This window comes from Protopterus annectens, chromosome 12.part0 (genome assembly GCF_019279795.1).
Source record: "Protopterus annectens isolate FY-2018-M chromosome 12.part0, PAN1.0, whole genome shotgun sequence".
Taxonomy (NCBI): domain Eukaryota; kingdom Metazoa; phylum Chordata; order Ceratodontiformes; family Protopteridae; genus Protopterus; species Protopterus annectens.
Window position 1 is genome coordinate 178140109 of NC_056746.1, and position 14951 is coordinate 178155059.

Consider the following 14951-nt stretch of genomic DNA (forward strand, 5'->3'; position numbering starts at 1 on the left):
TTCACAGGCTTTAATAAAGCATTCAGTAACAGGTGTTAACGTAGGTGTAAAAACGCTTTTCTTTCTAAACTTCTCAATGCAATCTTGGTTACAAACATTATGCTGTGTTTTGTTGTTAAACATACATCTTAAGTTAATTTTGCGTACAAACAGCCGCAGGTCAGTAAGAAGTTCACTTATGTTACTAACCTGGGCTGGAATAAAGGATAAACCCTTATTCAATAGAGTATAGTCCGTCTCTGTAAGAGTCCGTTTAGATAGATTAAACACTAAGTCTGTTGTTCCTTTCTCCGATTTCTGTTTTGCGAGACCATTTCTTCCCCTGAAAACTTCCTTTTGGTGCGGCCTCTGCTTCTTGACCTGCTTTGAAAATTCCGCCGAAATTTTAGCGGAAGAGGTAAAAAACCCTCAATGTTGCCATGTTTAACTTTTGGTTTAGCTCCTCGCAAATTTTCATCTTTCTGAACCAGCGCTTGCTGATTACAAGGAGGAGTATCTCTGATAATGTTATTATGCATATGCGTCAAGGAAGGGGACGCCGAAGGTAACGTAGATGTAGCAGCTGTTTCACTTAAGGTGGAACTTATATTCATTACTGTTGAGGCATAGCTCTGGTTAAGAGAGAGTCCTTGGCTGGAACTCATGTCTGTAGGAGGAACAGCATGTTCTTTGTTCCTAGTTTCATTATATTTTGGCCAAGAAAATACATTATTATTTGCAAAGTCATTATGATCCCTATGCAATTTACGTGTTTTCAATTGCTGTAACTTATCACCATATGCGAACACTTGAGTGAACATACTGTCCAACCTTTGCTGGAAACTTTCCTCCTTAAAAGTAGTGGAAATGTCTTTGCTCAAAGATTCAGCTTGTAGATGGAGCTCCTTCTCAATAGGTAAAAAGTGCTCAATCAAGAGCTTTATATAATTGAACCCCAGATCGAGATTCAATTGTTGCCATTTCTGTAATAGCTCGGGATGAGTTTCGCCATAGGAAGGCATGACTAGTACTCTCATGCCTCTGGGGATCAACTTAAAGTGAAGACATGCTTCCAGATGACGCCTCTGCCAAGTTAGTCTATAAAGCTTATATAACGTATTCTCAAGTTCACGAAACATAATGTTGAAATTCTTCATTCTATCAACATTACCTTTATCTATGTTAGGTGTAGTAGCCATATGTTCCATGTTAATGTTCAATAGCGGATTCTCTTTAGATTCCAATAAGCTATTCCATTGTCGTTTCGATTTATTAGGAACATAGTCCAACTCTATTATGCTTGCTTCCATCGCGTGTGGTTAGCCAGGGATAAATTAAGGAGCCAAATATACGTAACACAATCCCAGCAATAAAACCTCCAAGGTCCTCACCTCCAAATGCAAAAATTCAAGTAGAGAAAACAGGAATGAGGAACTCCACGATGGTATAGCAGATAAAACACTTCTTTATTATAACAAAAAAACAGGAATGATGAGCGCTTTCTCGTACACAATGTACGCTTCTTCAGATCTAAATTAAGTAAGACATGATAGTTCTTATATAGTGTGCTTCTAACCAATTATTCAATAATTAGGTAACCTAATTGGCTAGGTAAGGTATGTAATTAAACATTCAAAGTAGCTCTTATCATTCACCAGAAGCCAAAAAATTGCACTTCCTGTTACTACAAAACAGCAGCTGCATTTTGGATTGTGACTGATCTGAAGCTACCTACACACACACAAACACACACACACACTTTATATATGATACCAACAAGTTGTTGAACTGCAACTTGTCAAACACAGAAAAACACTTGCACAGCTGCTTGAAAATCAGCTGATCAAAATATGAAAGCAGTTGTTCTGTGCAAGATCACGGTGCAATGGAAATCGGGGAGTTTGCCCTTTCCCCATTGTATTGCAGTCTTGGAGTCAGTATGTATAATTAGCAGGAGGGGGGGGGGGGTTCTGCAGGGGCACTTGACCATCTGCAAAAAACAATGTTTGTTCTTGGATGTTGATCAAAAAGTTATGTTCAATCAGCTGTCTTTTGATGTACTGTATTTTTGATGGATGGTCATACATTAGTATATATACTAATTCTGAGCTTGCTGCAGTTGAATCAGAGGGAATACACTGAGGCAACTTAGCTGTACTACCTCTGATATTGAGGCATTAGGGATAATGCTCTGAGACAACTTATGTAATACTAACTCTGAGATACTGCAGTTTGGATTCAGGTAATACTGTGAGCCTATTTATAGATATATGAGTGTTATATAATACAACCCTGCATGCATTTCGACACAAGCTGAAACACTGGTGTTTTTTGCCAGTGCTTTATTTGGCCATATTACATAACAGTCAAAGATCATTAGATCAGCCATTACATAACTCTAAGGCTTTCCCTATTTCTTCAAGTTTGTACGACCCTGGAGTTAGTACATTTAATTTCTGGAGGTTTGGGAGTAGAGGCCTCATCATGTAAAAGTTGTTTTTGTTTTTCTTTTGATAATCACAAATATAACCTGTTGGTTTACATTTATGTTTACCTTTTTCAATGATTTTAGTGTTGATTAATGGTAATCACTGATGAATTTATTTGATGTTTCGTGTTTTGACCAAACTTACCAATGATTAGTCATTATAAACTCATAAAAATGTTAGATATGGCTCTATGTTATTTGATAGAAATATATAAAACATCAAAAAGCTATTTCATGCAGGGAACAAGTCCGCCTGCACCCCAACTAATTAATGATATCAACTTCAGGATCACATGACAGTGGTGAAAAGGCAAATTCCATTTTCAATATTTTGTGGTTTGGTTTTGACATTTTGTGTGTTTTGATCAAGTAACATGGAACCATGCATACATATTAGGTAGTCAGCTTATACATTCATCACACAGCAAAAAAAGCCAGAACTGCTCATCACATTTGGCGTTTTTGTATGCAAGACTGCAAATGGTGGGGAGTGGGGGATTTCCCCGTTTCCCACTATAGTATGATCTCAGAATTGGTAATTATAATTATCATGAAAGTTGGGTGGAGGCCTGCAAAAACATACTGCTAATATTTTTTTCCAATCATTTGAAGATTGATTTTTTGACTTTCATTTATATGAGTACATGACAAAGTATTGTATACTCCTAGGTATATATGCTAATTCTGAAACTGTTGTGTTTTGTGTTACAGAGATTACTCTGAGATTCTGAATTCCCCCTCCTTTGTACCTGTAATTCCCTTATTGCAAGGAACACAATTATGATCCTCAGAACTTTAACAATCACCCACTTATACCACAATGACTAGAGATTTCAACTAATTAGCAGACATATTTTTATTAGTGTTTGTTGGTACACAATGCATTTTAATAAGTATAGAGAATACAGACTGAGATGACATGTAAAGACCAGACTGAAACCTAGACTGTCCATTTCCTTACATCCTAAACCGTTGATCTTAATTAAAGAGTGATCCGTGTCCCTCTACCCTAAAAACTGTATATAAGATGTTGTACATTACTGAAATTACAATGAAGGTAGGTGACTACACCCCAGAATTATAAATCGTATAGGAATCGTTAGTCACTTGACACTCCTTGTTGTTTATAACACGTTAATAGACTTACTTTCAATGATGCTTGAAGAGGACCACACAGACAGATCCTTTGAACAGAAAGAAATCGTCATTCAGAATCCTTTGATAGCATCTCCACCGTGTTTATGTATCATTGTCATGCGTCATGAGGTAATTCTGTAATTGAACACTATACTTAAAGATCCATCATAAAAATTAGAGATGTTTCCAAGTGGGACAGCTGTCTTTCATTGGTTTCTTTTCCAGTTCTGTGTGGAATCTCTAATCTGAATTTCAAAGGCATGGTTTTCCTCTGCAGGGGAAGCCACTGCCTAATGGAGGGTGTAGCAGAACAGATGTAGGTAGTGAACAACGTCTGCAATCTGCTGAAAACTAGTGAATTACACAGTCTTGAACAGGGCAGGATCCAATACAAGGCAACCTACACAGCTGCTTAGGGCCTACTGCTGGCTGAGGGGCCTGGCCATGCAACAGTAGGTTAACAGTCCAAACCAATTTTGCTCTTACAGCTGCTTAACAAAAGGTCAGGCTCCTGCTTGCAACAACTCCGTTCTCTCTCATTGGCAAATGCTTTAAGCCAATGAGACTGAAGCTGTGATGAAGAACAGACTTATGGGAACTGGGAATGTAATTTTGAAAAGTCAGGCAGCACTGAATAGTGAACGAGAGATCGTTGTTGAATTTTTTTTTTTGATTGCATTACTGATGAAAGCCGCAAAGAGCTTTAACATAATTAGGGGTTGAATTTCTTTTGCACACACATGAAACAATGGAGTCCAACTCCCAAACAGTGTGTGTGTGTGGACAAGCAGCATTGAACTGAACAAACAGGAAATGGATGTAGTTCTTCTTTTGTAATGTTACCAATGAAATGAAGTGTGTGGTTAATGAATGCACTTAAGACAGTGCTTTAGAGCAACTAGAAAAAATGGGCTAAGATCCTCAATGGTCCCCTGGGCTGCAAGCCTGGTAATTATTTTTGAACGAGAGTACTTATGGTATAAAGAAAGGAAACTGCTTGTAGTAATAAGTACATTATCATATGAGCCATGTTCTTTTGGATATGATCCTTGGTTTCTTTGTTCATTTGAATGCTGACAGTGTGTCTGTTATTTAGCTGTGAATAAACTGAACAGCATGAAGTCTGTGAGTTTAATGTTAATATTTTAACTATGATTACATTTTTAATTTAGTTTCTTTTTGCAAGCATGCAGGTGAGAAAAGCAGTGTATTTGGGCTACAACAGTTTGTCTAGCACTTAGTGCAGATGAGCAAGGCTATGAGCTATTGGAGAGCTACACCTCGTAGTACATGGTTTAATTCCTTCAGCCGTCATTTGTCTTCTTTGTGACTCTGTCAGTTTACTTCAACAGACAGTACTCGTGATCTGCCCCTAATAAGGGACATGTCCTAAAACCTAAGACTAAAACTGGCTGCAACCTCTACAGCTACAATTGTACCATATCATGCAACAAATTACCACTAGAAATCAGGTCCCTCAAACATCCAAATCAGTGGTACACAAACTTTTTGTGGGGAGTCCCACTACATGAATTCTTAATACATCTGCGAGCCACCTCAAAACATAGTAAGTCGTTACGAGTTAACAATAGGTACAGGTCCTGGCATTTTTACTTAAGACAGCAGTCATGAGATCGCCTGTTTTCTACATCAGCTTTGCGTTTAACTTTACTCTGACTTGCAGCCATGACTTATTACAAACTCTTGCAGAAAGTTACTACTGTTTACAGACTACAAGTTATAAACAGCAAAGAACAGTTACTTCTGCAGCTAAAATTAGAGGTGATCACAACTGCTGCAGTCAATTAGGTAAGTAAGCATGTGCTGGAAAGTTTGCATGACTGGAGTAAGGCATAGCATTTTTTCACTTTTTTAAAAAATTTTTGGTTACTGTCTGGGGGCCAGATGGTGTTGTGTCGAGGGTCGGATTTGGCCCCAGGGCTGGACGTTGTACACCACTGATCCAAATCAATTCAAAACTGCCACTAGAGAATACCTATAAACTCACTGGTCCTGCCACTGCACTCATCTTCCCTGATCTAGCCCCTTAATTCATATGCAGTCACAAAAACTTCAAATATTTTTAACTCGTAACCTCTTTAAAGTATCGCTCTTCTTCTCCATCTCTTATTTCCATTTCCAATGTCACACATCTCAAGAAATAACTACATACACTGAAATGTTTTCACTGTTTATTGAAAATGTTTGTAGTGAATCATTTCTCTTATTTATGCTTATGTTTTTCCACTATTATCTTTCTGATAAATGTATTTCATTGCATGTATGCATTGTAACCCGGTGACACTGTTAACGCTAAAATTGTAAGTCTGTGGAGCTTTTCTCCCCGGTCCTCTGCCGAAAAAGGGCTACCTAGCTCAGTCAGACTAATATGGTCAACAAATGTAAAATAAAATAAAATAAAACATGTGTCCATTGGGCTGTCCCAGGCTTTAAGACGATACATTACACATCTATCTTTTGAATCAGGACTGCTGGAAACTTAGAAGCTTGATAATAAAGCATTTGGACTACATTTTTCATCCAGGGAAATACATTTAAACTACATTTATAGTAACTCTTACCTTACCATTTAAATTGTTTTTGTGTGCATTGTTTGCTCTTTATCAGAAGTGAAAGCTATTAATTTAAGGGATTTTTATAGTTTGCATTACTTTTTGGTTTCTGTGGTGGGCCTAGATATTTTTTCTGAATTTGTTTTCCTCCCAGCTGCCCTATTCCTGTTATACTTTTATTCTTGGAGGCTTTTGAGCTTCCTGCCCCTTCTGGCCTTGGAACCTCCTCTGAGGTTCTTCTTCTGTACATCTGGCCCTAGAAGCTCCTCCCAGTCTTATCTTCTGTGTGTCTTACTGGTTACTGACAGAAGAATATGGGAAGCCACCCAACAGTTAGTGTACTTTAAAATTGCCTTAAACTGCATGCGCTCCTCATTGCTGAGTTGTCTTTGAACCACCTTGCAATTATTTGTAGATAGCTGTTTATTTATTTATTTTATTTATTTTTACATTTGTTAACTGGGTTAGTTCGACTAAGCCCAGAGAGCCCTTTTTCAGTGGAGACCCGAGGAGAAAAGTTCCAGGAAAGTAATTAAAAAATAAGAAAAACCTAACAATTCAAGTTGTAAGATACTTAGTACAAAAACAGAGAGAAATATACAATATGGATATATACAAGGCAAAAGTACAGTATTTTGAGAACACAGTAACAATATGTTTGAGAAATTTGGTTAGTAACATTATGGCATAGTACAACAAAGATGCATTTACTAGCACAGGTACTAACTGCAGAGAGAGTAATATATGTAGACAGTTTAGGTAGATACCAGGCAGATATGTTAATTGAGTCAAGAAAAAAAAATCATTAGGTAATTTCCTGACAAGTACATATCCATGCATGTTGGAAATTCATTTTTAGTTGCTTTTTGAATTTGTCATTTTTGGTAGTGGAGCAAAGGGACAATGGAAGTTTGTTCCATGAGTGTGCAATTGAATGACTAAAGTATTTTTGTTTGACTTGGTCACCTGCAGAAGGTTTTGTTGTGTGCTTCTGAGGTCACGATTGGGTGTGTAGAGTCTAATTATGGATATAAGGGCAGGAGTTGGGGCTATTTAGGATGCTGTGTGCAATTTGTAGTTGTGATATTTGAAGCATTTGGAGGAGCTCAGGCCATCTTAATCTTGTCAGGGATATACAGTGATGGGATTTGTAGCTATTACTGGCTGCAAATCTTGCTATCTTGTTACAGGTGGTTTCTAGTTTGGTTAAGAGATTATTTTGGAGGTTAGTAAGTATGGGAACAGCATACAGCAGGGATGGTAGAATAAATGTTTGAACCAGTATAGGTCTAGATTGTTAGGTATATATTTGTTGTTGACTAATTTAAGTGACAAGTGTGTAGCTAGTTGGTACCTTTTCACTTTCACCTAACCAAAGTGTGTTTTTACAGTAAGAGGATTTAGACTGTTATTCCAGTGCAGTAGTAAGGTAGGCTGGTCAGTCTAAGTTGGAAAGTCCACCAGGAGGCTTAAAGTAAAAATTATTTGTGGTAAGCTAGTTATTTGATTTGTTTCCAATATCGTTTTACTTTTGGCTAACTAAAGTGTGTTTTTACATTAATAAGGCAGGGACTGCAATACTAGTGGGAGTAGAAAGCCAGCCTGGTATTTCCTAGTTGGGAAACACAATGGGGCTTAAAATGACTATTACTTGTTGTAGCTAGTTGGTACCTTTTCACTTTTGACTAACAAAAGTGTGCTTTTACATTAAGAAGAATGAGGCAGCTATTCTAGTGACAATAATAAAGTAGCCTGATCAGTCCAGGTTAGGAAATATTCAAGGAGGCTTAAAGTCATATTGTTTCATCAGACACAGGGCTTTTTAGGGACTTAGTTGGATGTTAATCTGCACCTGAGAACTACCTTTACTGTGCAATTACATTAACAACTTCCAGGTTCATCCATCTTGTAGCAGAAGGTGTTTACATGGTCTTTCTCAGTTAGTTAGCACTCCAGGAAGCCCAAAGTATAATTGTTTACTGACTAGAGGGCACAGGAGCTAGTTTTCAGCTTTTTTCTGTTGCTATAAATTTAATACATATTCGAAGAGCTGTCCAACACTTAGTGGTAGTTAGCAGAACACTCAGTGGTGGCTAGCAATACCCTGCAAAGCAGCAAACATATAAAGCTAGTACTTAGGACTTTAATCCATAAGACAGAAAGGCTTTGCATGAAGCTAAGCTTAAAGCAGACAGAGCGTCAAACAGCACTAAGATCATAGCACCATCTAACATTTAGCATTCACCCTTGATACCATTCAGGTGAACCGTGTAAAACCTAGACCCTAAACCATAATAGCCCAATCCTAATACAGGTCCTGGCACCATGGATTTACAATTTCCTAAAGTCTCTGTGGCCATCTTGGCAGATATGGGCATCCTAAGGCAATGTAGCAATTGTCTCATGTACTCAGACAACCTTTTAATCCTTAAAAAAATAACCGTGTGAAAGGTGTGCATACATATCTTGCTTGGAGGCAAAAGTCTCCCTTACAAATAAGGTTGTCAAGAACAGACACACTCTACATCCATCACCACACACACTACATCCATCAACACACACATAGATCTTCTTATGTTGAAGCCCATAAAAGAAACCTCTGCAAACCTCAAAGACCTCCTAAGACATCAAACTGCAATACCTACCCTCAGCAATCAGTAAAGTACACACCAAAGCAATACCTAACACCACACATAAGCCTACACCCAATGATCCTCCAATAACAAAGCCCATAAGGCAAGCAAACACTTTACCTAGTACTCTTGTCATAGGAGACTATTACATGACACAAAAATACCCCTCTCCCCAGGCCGGGCAAGCAGAGGATAAGGGTTAGTTCCTGTTTGGAGCTAGGATCCACAATATTATGCAAGCACTCAAGTCACTGCACCACGTGTACCAATGTCATTGTATCATAGTCCATTTGGGAGTAAATGACCTGAGACATACCGCACTGGACTATATGAAAAGAGACAGTATGGACCTCTCTGCATAGCAGACATGCATTTGCCTTGCATTGAGCATCATTATACCTTCACTAAAGATGACGCCGCAGTATGAAAAGAAAATGATTGAGTTTAATAAGCAGCTTAGTTTCTGGTGTCACTCCAGGATCACTACAGCACTCAGGTGTTAGGTAACAAAACAAAAAAAAAAAACATTTCTTTTAAACTGTAACAAACTGCTTGCTACATTTGTAGCAAACAGTTGCTGCAGTTTAAACCCTGCCTGCACAGAATGGTACGGCTCACATGTTATAGTTTAAAATAAAAGTCCTTATTATAATCTCATCTGTCTTTATAAGGGTGGGCCATCAACTGACCATGGGAACTGCAGACCCATCAGTATGACAAATCTAATATGCAAAGCCACAGAATGAATTAGCACAAAATGATCAACAAGGACATTAGCAAACTACAGACACCGGACCCATCCCAGTTTGACTTTGTTAAGGGAAGGTCTTGGTTACTTAACCTGGTAGACTTCTTTGAGAAGGTCACTGTGGCTGTGGATGAGGGGAAAATGGTGCATACCACCTACCTTAACCTGGCTAAGGTGTTTGATACAGTACCTCACTCGGGTATTGTTAACAATCTCTCAGAACTAGGAATAAATCTCTACGTAACTCACTGGATTGCTAGCTGACTCACAGATAGGACCCAAGAAGTCGAGATCAGTGAGACGACCTCTACCAAGGGACCAGTCAACAGAGCCCCAGGGCTTTACTTCTTGGAAGTCAAGAGCAATCCTAAAGACTTCTAGCTCATGAAGTTCACAGATGACTGTAAATTCCCCCCATAACACCAACATACTACAAGAGGGTCTAAGACAAAGAAATGACTGGTGCAAAATGCATGGATTAAAACTCACTGCAAACAAATGCATTATAGTGCCCATTGGGAAATCATCCACTCAAGTTAATTACTTCACAGATAAAACACCCCTAAGAGCTGACACAATAGTTAGGAATCAGGGAACATATGTAGACAGTAATCTGATGTTTGATCAAAACATAGCCAAGACAGTATGAAAATCATTCTGTGTCATCCAACTCATAAGAAAGGGTATGGCATCTAGGTCAAAAGAAGTAATAGTACCACCTTACTTAGCCCTTATCAGACCTATCATCAAATACAATGCCCTCTTTGGCATGTACCTAACCAAGCACTTGCAACAGTTGGAATGCCCTCAAAGGTTTCTTATTTATTTATTTATTTTACATTTGCTGACTGGGTTTATCCAACTGAGCTAAGTAGCTCTTTTTCAGTGGAGGCCCAGGGAGAAAAGCTCCACATGTTCTACAGATTGACATTTACAAAAATAAGTAAACAATCAACAACTGGTTTACAGAAAATATTTAAAGCAGCATATACATGAGAAACAAGGATTTACTACAGTAAACTAATCATTATGCCTGCCAGATTTAGAATCCTACATTATTCAGACGCACTAACAATAGTTTTGTTACCAGATATAAAATCTTACATTATGCAGATAACAATGTGCCTAGGATAGAGAAGTTATGTGAGACAAGGTCTAGAAAGTTAGTCTAGAAAATTAAAGAAAGTTAAATAAGTTGGGAGCAGATAGAGGTGTGCAGTTAGGGTTGATAAGCTGTGTAAGGGTGGGTACAGAGGCAGGTCCATTATCTTAATATATATTCTTTAGTGGCTAGCTTGAATTGACTAAGTTGCTTGAGTGACCTGATCTCTAGTGGGAGTTTTTTCCAGGGCTTGGAAAGACTATAGCTATAGAAAATACATCCTTTCTTAGTTTTAGGTTTGTGAATTTGTAGCAGATCTAGGTTAGAGCTCCGGAGGGATCTAGCAGGTGAAGAGTGGGAGATGACAATGATAGGGTAGGACAGTAAGAAGGCTAATAAAGGATAGAGTGGATGATTCGGAGTTGAGGGAGAAGAAGCTGGTAAGGTAGTTCTAGCCAGTAAAGGTGTTTGAGTGAGAGACAGTGATGTGACTTGTAAGTTTGATGGGCTGCAAATTTGGCTATCTTGTAGGTAGATGTAGATTCAAGCTTGGCAAGGAGTGTGGAGTTGAGGCAAGTAAGAATCTGAGAGCCATATAATAGACTGGGTAGGAGGTAGGCATAAGAGAGAGTTACTTTTGCTTTACTGATAAGAAGCTTTTTGTTATGGTAGAGGAGCCCTAGTTTCTGATGAATTTTTTTATACAGTTGTTAATGTGTAGATTGAATTTAAGTTGGTCATCAGTGATGACACCAAGGAGTTTAGTGCAAGTTTCAGTGTGTATGTTATTGAGTGACAGGACTGTGAAAGTGGATTTAATGTGGTTGTAGTTTTTAGGAAGAAAAAGCATTAGCTTAGTTTTTTGGTTTTAGGATAAGCTGGTTATCAAATAACCAGTTTTCTACTGAGTTAAAGGAAGTCTGTGTTGTAAAGATGAGTTCAGAGGGAAAGACAGCAATAGTGATGACAGTAGAGTCATCAGCATGTTGGACCAGTGATGACTGAGGACAAGAAGAAAAAGAAGATTAGTAAAGATGTTGAAAAGTAGTGGACCAAGGATGGAACCCTGAGGGACACCCATTTTAACTGGAAGAGGAGGGGAGAGTACAGATTGCCACTTCACTGCTTGAAATCTGTCGGTGAGGTAGCTGGAAGGCCATGCAACAGTAATAGGGGAGAAGTTAAGGTTGGTTAATTTGTGCAGAAGGAGAGGGTGACAGACTGTGTTAAAAGCTTTAGAGAGATATAAGAATAGGCAGGAGCAAGTTTGTTGTAATCTTTGGCAAGGGCTATAGTATTAAGGAATGATAATAGGGCATAGTAGTGCTATGGTTTGGTCTAAAGTAGGTGTAAGCAGATTTTTAGAGAGTAGGTAGTGCATAACTTGTTTATGTATGCATTTTTCTAGAACTTTAGAGAGAGGAGAGAGGATGGCAATTGGTCTAAAATTAGTGATGTCTGAGGAGTTACCTCGTTTATGTAATGGTAGAGTGAATAATTGTTTCCATATGGAAGGGACTTTGGACTCTGAAATGGAGCGTTTGATTAAGATAGATACAAGGAGAGCACGAGAGAGTCAGCAGCTAAATGAAGGAAAAGGGAAGGAATGTTGTCTGTAGAAGTTGAGCAAGGTTTGAGTTTAGAGAGTAGGGATTTGATGTAGTTAGTGGGTACATGTTCCTTACCATGAGAATCCAGTGTATGAATAACTTGTCCTACACAGATTGCCTTAAGGTCCTCTGTACTCATTCTCCTATATGTCGCTGAGAGGAGATCTATGCCAAGTATATAAGGCATCCTCAGATCCACCTTTGATGGATCTCTTGCACATCTGCAAGACAAGCAGCATTATAAACACTAAATGACCTGAACTTTGCCTGTGACATAACTAGAACCTGCTTGAGAGACTGGTATGTGTCTTAAAGGGCCCCCGCTCTATGGAATAACGTCCCCATCTATGTGAAGCAGAGTTCATCCCTGACCCTGTTCAAAAGAAACCTTAATCATTGCATGGAAAACTGCAAATTCTCCCCTGGCCCCCATGTCTCTGGATAGACAGAGATAAACAGTAAGTAAATTAATCCCCACCTAACTTACCCCCATATAATCCATACCTACCTCTTTGCAAACATACAAAGTTACAAAGGGTGTGCAGTGAACTGTGGGACAAGACTGTACTGGGTTGCACAGCTAGCCTGTAAAGACCTGGTGGTCATTCACCTAGTATAAACCTGTGAACTTATGAACCTATTCCTGCACACTTTGCATCGATGTTAATTAATACTTCACTATATGCAATTTGATAATGAATCTCAGCAATTCTCTTGTAGTTTAATGGGTTGCCAGATGCATTTTTACTAAATCTGTATGAGTTTCAGGGGCAGAGAAGTTTACTGTTTTTTTCACTGAACTCCCACCGCCATTCCCACCCACCCAATGTCATTTCCTTTATACCTAACCACCTAATCCCTTTCTCCCCTAACTCCACCCCTTCCTGTCTTCTATAACATTCTAAACACCTTACCCTCCCCTACTTATCACTTCATTGTTTAGTCTAATGCAAATCCTCCTTTCTACATATCCCCTACTCCCCCTACAGGTTGCTTCACTTAAATTTTACTTCAAAACTGTAGCAGGTCCAAAAACTTACTTTTTCTAGTCCCTTATTCACTCCTCACTCCATCCCAATCCTACTTCCCCACCTTAGGCCATGGCTTTTGCAACCGTCTCCATTTTCCTCTTGCCTCCATTACTTCTCCTTCTCATTCTTACATCTTGTACTACTCCATTACCACCTGTCCATAGAGATCCCACTATTCCTCATACTAACTGTTTCTCATCTCTGCAGTACTCTATTACAATCTCCTCCTCTATCTTTTCCATGAACATCCCTCTGCCTAAAATCAAACTTCCTCCCTCTCACTCTCTAGCATCTAAAACCAAGACTAAGTACTTGATTTACAACCCATTTAATTTCAAACTTTACCAACTTCATGTAGCCCTTCTTCTATCAGGAGACATACATCCAAATCCCGGGTCCATCCATCACCCCACCATGCATAACTCTACCTCTCCCTACTTAATAAACTCATCCTCTCCAAACAAACAAATGTCCTTTTACTCTATGAATGCCCGTAGTATTCTAAACAAAGTTAGTCAAATCCATGCCTGAATATCCTTCCACACCCCTAATGTCATCACCCTAACAGAGACTTGGCTAATATCCCATACCTCTGATAAAGACATTCTCCCCTCTGGTTATAATATACTCTGCATAGATCGCCAAAACAAAAAAGGGGGTGGCATTGCCATCCTATATTCCAACCACCTCACCATTACAAGGACTATGAAACTTATCCCATCCTTTTCTCCTGCTGAACTACTTACAGCTAACATTAAAATAAATGACCACACCACTATCACAGTAGCAGCCATCTATATATTCCTCCAGGAGACAACATTCCTCTGCTCGAAAATATTCTTTCATACTTTTCTCAACACATCCCCAATGAAACTATCTTCCTTGGGGATGTCAACATTAACTGGTTAACTCTCAGTAATCCAAACTCTAATACTCATATTAATTTATATGGCTTTACACAGCTAATCTCCCAACCTACCCATACAAACAACTCTCACACATCTAGTTCTCATTGACTGGGTTCTTGTATCTAATCCTTCCAAATATCATAACCCTGAAACCCTACCAAACACCCTGAGCAATTACTCCCCTATAAAAGTGCTTAGGTTCACTCCTCGCTTTTCAAAACCTCCTAAATTTATCACTTGTCATAAACTCTCTAACTTCCATCCAGAAACGTTTAATGCCCTCCTATCTAAAGTAAACTGGAAATTTCTTACCCAACTCCCAGTAGAAGAAGCAGTCCTAGCTTTCAGCTCCACCTTCCTTAGCATCTTAGACTCACTTGCTCTCCCTTGCAAAGTCCAAATCAAGTCCACCATATTTCCATGGCTTTGAAAAGCCACTTGTACCCTTATGATAACTAGAGACAAACTATGGAAAAATGGTCACAAACTAAGCTCCCTGCAGACTTACAAAAAAATAAAGAACTCAGAAATCTGACAAAAAAACACATAAACAAAGGTAAAAAGGACTTCTATAACAAATCTTCCACAGACCTAAAATCTAATCCTAAAAAATTCTGGAACTCTATTAACCAAATATTATACCCCGGTAATCTTAGTTCCCCCAATCCATGCCCAGAAAAGACATCTGAATAAACTGCCACTATCTTCAATACCTATTTTATCAATTCAATATCTAAGCTAC